This window comes from Nelumbo lutea, chromosome 3 (genome assembly GCF_056320005.1).
Source record: "Nelumbo lutea isolate HS-2025 chromosome 3, American lotus-T2T, whole genome shotgun sequence".
Lineage (NCBI taxonomy): Eukaryota > Viridiplantae > Streptophyta > Magnoliopsida > Proteales > Nelumbonaceae > Nelumbo > Nelumbo lutea.
The window spans coordinates 82,107,501-82,117,500 of record NC_142686.1 but is presented as its reverse complement, the minus strand read 5'-3'; the positions used below and the strand labels follow the sequence as shown (position 1 = coordinate 82,117,500).

At 39.2% G+C, this 10,000-nt stretch overlaps 1 non-coding gene across 1 annotated transcript; it reads left to right on the top strand.

The window, feature by feature from the left end:
• Nucleotides 1-6,762: 6,762 nt before the first annotated feature.
• On the top strand, nucleotides 6,763-6,870 carry LOC148866111 (small nucleolar RNA R71). Its single transcript, XR_016112115.1, has one exon. It is a non-coding gene; the product is annotated as a small nucleolar RNA R71 (small nucleolar RNA).
• The last annotated feature ends 3,130 nt before the right edge of the window (nucleotides 6,871-10,000 follow it).

Below are 10,000 nucleotides of genomic sequence, written 5' to 3'. Positions count from 1 at the left end.
CAATGCATGACCATTTGAATGAATCAAAAAGAATTAGATTGCTGAACTGAAATTTTACAAGCTGAAATACATCAAGGAAGAATGGAAACAAGGAGAAAGAAGAAAGAACATATAACTAAGAAACTGAATTCAAATCAAAAGAGAATGAAACTACAAATGATTTATTACAGAAGATCTTTGAATCACAAACTCTCAATTCGAACTCACCTTCTTCTTCTAGCTTGCTTGTCTTGAACTTCCTTCAGCCCTTCTTCTTCTTCTTCTTTGCGCCTAGCCTTCTTCTCTTCTCTTCTCTCAAGGTGGCCGAACCTCTAAGAGTGGGAGAGCTTTCCTCTCAAGCAATTGAACAACTTTCTCCCCTCCTAGAGGCCTCCTTATATAGTTTTTCAAGGGGGCTCTTGCCCCTTCTTGAAGCCTCTAGAATGGGGTGTATTACACCCCTCATGAACCTTCTAGAGTGCTCCCTCCTTCTCTTCAAGAAACTCCTAGAAGTTGCCGCCCCTAGCTCCCTTTGGGCTGCTATTTGGGCTACAACTTAGCTTGCTTTTGAGCTCATGTGGGCTACACTCTAGGCTGTTATTTGGGCTAAAAATGGGCCTTCCTTGCTGGGCCGAATTCTCCTCATAGCTAGGCTTCTTCCCTTGGATTTTCCAAAGAGTTTCACTTGCTCTTCTTGGGCCGAATGAAATTCTCTTGCTCTCATGGCTGGGCCGGGCTGAACTTGATAAATTTTTGGGTTTTCTTTTCTTGCTTTTGCCTTCTTTTTGTTGATTTGGCTCCCCCTGAAATCTTTTTTGCAATCAAGCTAAAATATGGCAAAAATTTAATTAAACCATTATAAAATTTCATGCAAAAACCTCATAAAATATAGATAAATTGTAAGTTCATCAAATACCCCCACACTTAAGCTTTTGCTTGTCCTCAAGCAAAGACATCAGCCATAAACTTAACATTCCCCCCTTCTGTTCTCACCATTTACCTGGTGAACTTTTTAAGATAGAAATGCATTGAGTAGTCGGGGAACTTTTGTAAGTGCTTAACTCTTATTCTTGTAAATTACCATTTAAGATATGTATCAGATCCGAGGAAAGGAGAATATGAATTTCATCATAGTCTAGCCTTCACTCCTAATTCATATATAAATCAGCTCTTTAATTGTCATGGTTAATAATCAAATTTCACTGAGTTTCACATCTGTAACTAAATCTCAATGAGAGTTCAACTTTAGAGTGCCCCTTTGAACCTCGATTGTCACCACAATTACTTATTTCTAAGGGTGAGTGCATTTTATGCTCCATCTCACCTTTTTTTTTTTTTCTTTTTTTTCTTTTCGGTGTGAGTGCATTTTATGCTCCATCTCACACTTTTCTCTCTTTTTTTTTTTTTTTTTTTTTTTTTTTTTTTTTTTGGTGTGAGTGCATCTTATGCTCCATCTCACACTGGTCACTTGTTTGAGGTAGGTAAATAGGACTCATGTTCTAAGCTGCTAGTTTTACTATTCAGCTCAGAATAGCGGAGTCAATTTGGGCTTTTGTCCTTCTTTGCAATTATTGAACCTCAAGAATTAGCACTTCAGATGTGCACTAGCTCTCTTGACCATTAACAATGAAATCAAGGGCTTCCATACACTTGAAGGAAGTTAGGGCTAGTCATGCTGAAAGGCATATTCAGCTCCCCTTTTCTCCTGCATAAATCAAATTGGGTCATTCACAAGAATAAAAACTTAACAAGTACATCAGTCTCTCTCAACTCATTGAATTCCTTCTTAAAAAAAATCATCAAATAAATAGTAATGAACTTGAGGGGTTATAGTCTTTTTTTTTTTTTGTGATGTCATTGCTTGCATATGTGTGTTGGGGTGCATGAGGTGCATGGTTTCAACCCCCATACCCTAGCCTCGGGCTCACTCCCCCACACTTGAGATGAACATTGTCCTCAATGTTCGTAGTGTTAGGGAGTCACACTTGCTAGAGCAAACTGAAGAAAAGAAAATGATGAACTGAGTCCTTAAAGAATTGGAATTTTGAGAAAAAGATCTTTATTTTACTAACTAATATTCTATAAAGATAAATGACAAAAAGATTCCTTAACTTGTTCATGAGCAAGCATAAGAGATTATTGGTTATCTAGATAAACAGTGGATGGAGGGGGTACAGTACTGCCCATTAAATATGGTTTCAGGCGCTGACCATTTACTTTAAACGTGCCCTGAACTGGGTGGGTGAGTTCTATAGCCCCATGGGGAAAAACCTGTGAAATGGTAAAGGGTCCAGACCACCTGGATCTCAGCTTACCTGGAAACAAGCGGAGACGGGAATTATATAACAATACCTGTTGGCCTACATAAAAGTCCCGTCTCAGCAAGTTCTTATCATGCCAGTTTTTTATTCTTTCTTTATAAACTTTGGCATTCTCATAGGTGGTAAGTCTGAATTCATCCAATTCATTCAATTGCAACCGCCTTTTAGCCCCTGTGGCCTGAATGTCAAAATTTAAGAATTTAAGAGCCCAATAGGCCTTGTGTTCCAATTCAACTGGTGAATGGCATGCTTTACCAAAGACCAATCTATAGAGGGACATGCCAATAGGTGTCTTAAATGCAGTTCTGTATGCCCATAATGCATCATCTAATTTGATGGACCAATCTTTTCTGGTGGATGCTACGGTCTTTTCCAGAATTCTTTTGAGTTCCCTGTTAGCCAACTCCACTTGGCCACTGGTTTGAGGGTGATAAGGGGTAGCTAATTTATGTGTAATTCCATATTTCTGCATTAACCTCTCAAATTGGCTATTGCAGAAGTGAGTTCCCCTATCACTAATTATAGCTCGCGGAGTGCCAAATCGGGAGAATAGCTTCTTTAGGAAGTGTACTACCCTTCTTGAGTCATTTGTGGGTAAAGCCATGGCTTCTACCCATTTGGATACATAGTCAACTGCAACGAGGATGTACTTATTCCCAAAAGAATTCGGGAAAGGTCCCATGAAATCTATACCCCAAACATCAAAGATTTCATAGATTAAAATATTGGAAAGGGGCATTTCATTCCGTCGGGAAATGTTTCCCAATCTTTGGCATTTGTCACATGTGGACACATACCGATGGGCATCTTTGAAGAGTGTGGGCCAATAAAAACCTGATTGCAAAACCTTGGCTGCCGTGCGACTAGCTCCAAAATGACCTCCTGCTTCTTTATCATGGCAAAATTGGAGTACCGACTCCATCTCCTCCTCGGGGACACATCTCCTTATGATCTGATCTGCACACAATTTATACAAAAAGAGTTCCTCCCACAGATAGTATTTTACATCAGAAAAGAATTTCTTTTTCTGTTGATATGAAAGGTTAGGAGGAAGGACTTGTGCAGCTAGATAATTAGCAAAATCAGCATACCAAGGATATGAGTATTTCTGTATTGAGTACAACTGCTCATCCGGAAATTCTTCTCGAATGTTGCTGGTTATCTCCTCTTTTGAGCTTACCGTGTCCAACCGGGAGAGATGGTCAGCAGCCAGGTTTGCAGCACCCTTCAGGTCTCTAATCTCAATGTCAAACTCTTGCAATAAAAGGATCCACCTGATCAGTCTTGGTTTTGAGTTTTGCTTGGTAAGCAAGTGCCTTAATGCCGAGTGATCTGTGTGGACAACAACCTTGGATAATATCAGATATGAACGAAACTTATCAAGTGCAAATATTACTGCTAACAGCTCCTTTTCTGTGGTGGTGTAATTGAGTTGGGGTCCAGTCAAGGTTCTGCTAGCATAGTAAATTGGCTGAAAATGTTTGTTCATTCTTTGTCCTAAAACAGCTCCTATAGCAAAATCACTCGCATCACACATCAATTCAAATGGGAGGGTCCAATCTGGTGCTATCATGATAGGTGCATGGATCAATTTGTCTTTCAAGATGTTGAAAGCATGAAGACATTCAGTTGAAAATTCAAAAGGCACTTCTTTCTGAAGCAAGGTAGATAATGGCTTGGAAATTTTTGAGAAATCTTTAATAAACCTTCTATAGAATCCGACATGTCCTAAGAAACTTCTCAAAGAACGAATAGATGTTGGGGTTGGTAATTTTTCAATTGCCTCCACCTTGGCCTTGTCGACTTCTATACCTCTTTGAGAGATCTTGTGTCCAAGCACTATGCCTTCTTGCACCATAAAATGACATTTCTCCCAATTCAACACAAGATGTGTTTCTTTACATCTAGTAAGCACCTGTTCCAGATTATTCAAACATGCATCAAATGAAGAGCCAAAAACTGAAAAATCATCCATGAAGATCTCAATAAATTTTTCAACCATATCAGAAAATATAGACATCATACATCGCTGAAAGGTTGCTGGGGCATTGCATAACCCAAAGGGCATCCTTCGGTATGCAAAGGTTCCATATGGGCAAGTAAAAGTGGTCTTTTCTTGATCTTCTGGTGCAATTGGTATCTGGTTATACCCTGAATATCCATCCAAGAAACAATAATACTCATGCCCGGCTAGCCTCTCCAACATTTGATCCATAAATGGGAGAGGGAAATGGTCCTTCCGGGTGGCTTCATTTAATTTTCTATAGTCAATACACGCCATCCGGTAATGGTTCTAGTAGGGATGAGTTCATTTTTCTCATTTGGAACAACAGTCGTACCCCCTTTTTTGGGCACAACTTGCACAGGGCTTACCCAAAAACTATCAGAAATAGGATAAATGATCCCAGCATCTAACAACTTAATTATTTCAGCCTTTACCACTTCTTTCATGTTGGGATTCAGGCGCCTTTGGGGCTGAACGGAAGGCTTGCTGTCCTCTTCCATCAAAATTCTGTGAGTGCAGATTGATGGATTAATGCCTTTGATATCTTCTACCTTCCAAGCTATAGCATTTTTGTGTTCCCGCAGCACTCTTAATAATTTTTCTCTTTGTAAGGGATTCAGTGCTGCGGAAATTATCACGGGGAGATCTGATGGTTCCTCAAGGAAAGCATACTCTAAATGGGATGGTAATTGCTTCAGTTCAAGGGTGGGGGGTTCTTGGGGTGATGGCTTACCTGATGGTCCGGGCAATTTGCCTAAGTTCTCTAATTTAAGAAACCCCTTTCCCTTGAATTGAGGCTTATCATTCAGGTATGCTATCATGAGGTTTATTTTTTCATTTTCTGTTTCTTCAAGTTCTCCCTGCTGGAGGCAGAGTTCAAGAGGATCAGTTATTCTACTTACCTGGAAGCATTCATCAATTGTCAATTCAATGGCATCAATCATAAAACAAGAATCATCACTAGAGGGTGCATGTTTCATAGCATCAGACATTTTAAAAATTATCTCCTCATCTTGTATCCTAAGGCTGAGTTGTCCTTGTTGGACATCAATCATTGCTTTCCCGGTAGCCAGGAAAGGTCTCCCTAGGATAAGCGGGACCTCCACATCTTCTTGCATGTCTAACACAATGAAATCAACTGGAAAAATGAATTTGTCAACTTTAACTAACACATCTTCTATGATCCCCCTAGGATGTCTAATGGATCTATCAACCAATTGTAATGCCACTCTAGTGGGTTGGGGTTCATTCAACCCCAATTTCTTGAAGATAGAATATGGCATTAAATTGATGCTAGCTCCCAGGTCACATAAAGCTTTTTCAATTTTTAAACTGCCAATGGTACAAGGAATAGTGAAACTCCCTGGATCTTTGAGTTTCTGAGGCAGCTTGTTCAGAAGGATAGCAGAACATTCCTCATTTAATGCAACTGTAGCCACATCTCCCAGTTTCCTTTTGTTTGCCAATAATTCCTTCAAAAACCTTGCATAGTGTGGCATCTGGGCTAAAGCATCAGCAAAAGGAATATTAATATGTAAACTTTTAAATATTTCAAGAAACTTACCAAATTCCTTCTCCAATTTTTGTTGCTTCAGCCTGTTAGGGAATGGAACTTGTGGTTGTTGGTGCATCCCTTGTTGTGCTTCTGGTTGTTCCGTCTTCTGTTGTCTGGTTCCAAGGCTTGTTTCTGCCTTGGGTTCAGCCCAATTCTTCTTTTCTACCTCAGGCAACTCTTTTCCACTTCTTAAGGTAATAGCTTGCACCTGCTCTCGTGGATTCACTTCAGTGTTGCTTGGAAGAGTTCCCGGCAGTCTGGAAGAGATTAATTGTGCCAATTGCCCCACTTGGTTTTCCAGGTTTTTGATTGAGGCTTCCTGGTTCTGGAACCTAGTTTCTGCACCTGCTATAAATTTTGTCATCAGTTCCTCCAAATTGGATTTCGGTTCAGGCTGATGATAAGTCTGGTGGAACGGCTTGGAAATATGCTGATTTGGCCAGGACTGGTTTGAATGTCCCCTCCATCCTGGGTGAAAAGTATGGTGACTCTGGTAACCCTGCTGTCTTGACGAATTGCTGACATAGTCAACTTGTTCAGTAGATGGTCTGAACTGATTGCCAACTTGGCAGTCTGTACTGATGTGGCCTCCCCCACACAATTCACAATTAAGAGGCTGCACATGCATGGCAGCTATCTGCATTTCATCTATTTTTTTACTGAGTGCTCCTATTTGTGCAGCTAGTGCTGTATAAGTGTCAACATTATGCAAGCCTTGCTGCTTCCTAGTTTGAGTCCTTTCCGAATGCCATTGATAATTGTTGGCTGCCATTTCCTCAATAAGTGCATGGGCAACCTCAGGAGTTTTATTATTTATGGATCCTCCGACTGCAGCATCTAATATGGTCTTATTTGAGTCAGTAAGACCATTATAGAAAGTCTGCACTTGCAGCCAAATGGGGAGGCCATGGTGAGGAACTCTCCTTAACAGCTCCTTGTATCGTTCCCATGACTCATATAAAGATTCCCCCTCTTGCTGGAAAAAAAGTAGTGATGTCATTCCTCATTTTAGCAGTTTTAGAAGGGGGAAAATATTTAGAGAGAAAACGGCTGGCCATTTCGTCCCATGTGGCTATAGATCCTGCCGGTAATGAGTTCAACCAAGCTTTGGCTTTATCCTTCAAAGAAAATGGGAATAACCTCAGCTGGATGGCATCATCACTTACCCCATTGTGTTTGAAGGTGTCACAGATTTCCAAGAAGTTAGCAATATGGGCATTCGGATCCTCATGGGCCATACCACAAAACTGAACCATATTTTGTATCATTTGGATTATGGCCGGTTTAATTTCGAAGTTATTGGCAGCAATAGTTGGCCTGATAATGCTGGAGACAGTCCCGGTGAGGGTAGGCTTGGCATAATCCATCATAGTTCTTTGTTCAGCCATTTCTTGTGCTTCTTGTCTGACTTGCTTAGCAGCTCTCAAACGGACACGGAGAGTCCGTTCAATCTCTGGGTCGTAAAGGATCTCTTCTAGTTCAGGTCTGCTTGTCATAAACTGTTAAAGTCAAAGCAATAAAAATGTCAATATTCACAAAAGAAAATAAATAACTAATCCTATCACACTGAAAATGTAAAGTGAAGTATTGGAATACAAAACCTACATCCTATCATGAATAAATGAAGCCGATTATACTAAAAGCAGATTTAAACCAATCATCTTATTCAAGGTTCCTTTATCTACATCCATCGATTGCAACATCTGAATTCAGACCCAATTTAGATCTGAGTTCAGATCTACAAGTCTTTGGTATTGTTAGTCTAGAGAAATTAATAAATAATAATTCAGATCTGAGCTGGATATCTCATACACACTCATTGGTATACACTACAATATACATCCATTAAGGTTGGAATCAATTCTGTGATGCTTTAGGGCTGAAATCAGATCTGATCTAAAAAAAAAAAATTTAAAAGGATCTGAAATAAACTAAAACCAGTCCTGAGTTAGGCTTGGGTTAAAAACTCTACAATTGAAGCTCAAACCTGTATAGCTGATGCATATCAAACACTTGCTAAGACCTGAAAATTGGGTCTGCAATGTTTGGTATTGCAAGCTATTCGGCCCATACAACTTTTGTAGAAATCTGAAATCAGGTCTGCTAACTGTTGCACTATAGCAGCCCTGCTACAGATCTGAATGCTAAAAGAAATACTTGGAAAGTGCTAATTTTTCTTAAATATCTGAGGCATAACAATTATTCAATCCAAACATACACCTCCTTAGCTAATGTAGCTCGGTTACAAGTGGGTAAAGCCAAGAATTCAGTCCACCCAGAATTCATAGTATGCTCTGTATCAGTTCAGTCCTCACATCATATCAACTGCATTTCAGATTTGAATTTCTCTCATTCCTTGCTATCCATTCACCCTTGAGGCAGGTTGGATGTATCCTAGGGTGGATTGGGGTAGTGATGGCACCCAATTCACCTCAAGCTTGCATCGGTTCAGATCTGAGTTCAGAGGAATTCAGATCTGAACTGAGCAGATCTGTAACAGCAGAATTCAGATCTGAACTCAAGTCTGAGTTTGGATCTGAATTCTCAATTGCCTTACCTTCAGTTATTGCTACCAAATTGTTTTTGGGGAATAGCAGAAGTGCCCTAGGGTGAATTGGGGTGGTGATGACACCCAATTCCCCTCAAAATTTCATCAGTTCAGGTCTGAGTTCAGACGACCTCAGATCTGAACTGTTGCAGATCTGCAATAGCAGAATTCAGATCTGAACTTAGATCTGAGTTCTGATCCGAATTCTCAATTGCTCCTCTGGTTGTTCAAAAGATCTCCCCCTTTTTTTTTCATTTGTTTTTTTTTTTTCTTTTTGTAATGAAAGAAAAGAATAATAAAATCTGAAACACAAGCAACTCTTTTCGGCTGAGTGCTGCAGATCTGAAATCTGCTGATCTGAGTGCCGAATGCAACTCAGATCTGCAACACTCATGTTTATGTGAATTTTTTTTTTTTTCTTTTTGAAGGGAACAACATCAAGATTGAATAGAAATCAAATATGCCTTTCTTAAAATGAAACTGAAACCAAAAAAAAGAAAGTAATCTACTTAAGAAAGAAGAAACATAACTACAGTAGTACAGCAGTTGCAGTCCAAGCTGAAATGAAAAAGTTAGCAAATTAACCCAACTATGAATGCAATGCTGAATGAGATCAGATTAAGAATGCTCAATGTTTCCTAATATTGTTTCTCTAAATCCCTGGCAACGGCGCCAAAAACTTGATGTGTGGCTCATTGTGACACTAGCAAGTGCACTAGCCGTTCAAGTAATAAAGTAGTGAGTGAAGTATCGTTCCCACGAGGATTTAGGAAACAATTACCAATACTAAATTGAACATTTCTTATCTGATCAACAAATAAATCAAAACTCTAATGAAAACTAAGAAATCCTAAATTAAAATCTATCTAAATCATTGGCCCAATTGCCTTCAATTCAGGTTAGAAGAGTAAGTAGTAAATGTCAATCTCAGAATTCAGCAATCTATCAATTTGGATCATTCGAATGAATCATGATAGAGCCTTGGTTTGGTGAAACCCCAAGGTCATGAACAGCCTCTCTCAAGCGCATGTTCATCCTATGCATGAGTGACGGTTTTTCTATCTCTCGCAAGAATCTAATCCCCATGCATGCATTTCTTCAAACACTTCTAAGGCATCAATTCAAATCTGAATTGATCACCAACTGAATTGTGCAAGTTATCTCTAACCTTGCACTCAATTCAGTTCTTGAATAGTAGATCTGAATTCTTAGAGTCTCTCTCAAGCACTCTACGAATTCCAAGCTGTAGATTAATTCGCCCAATCTGAAATTTGCAGATCTGAATTCTCTTTCAAGCAATTCAGATCTTGCAATCTCAGATCTGAGAATTCAGATCTGAGTTTTGAAGGTTAGTTGGCCGAATTGATCTGCAATCACACCCTTATTCAAGAAACTTCAAGTACAATGCATGACCATTTGAATGAATAAAAAAGAATTAGATTGCTTAACTGAAATTTTACAAGCTGAAATACATCAAGGAAGAATGGAAACAAGGAGAAAGAAGAAAGACATATAACTAAGAAACTGAATTCAAATCAAAAGAGAATGAAACTACAAATGATTTATTACAGAACATCTTTGAATCACAAACT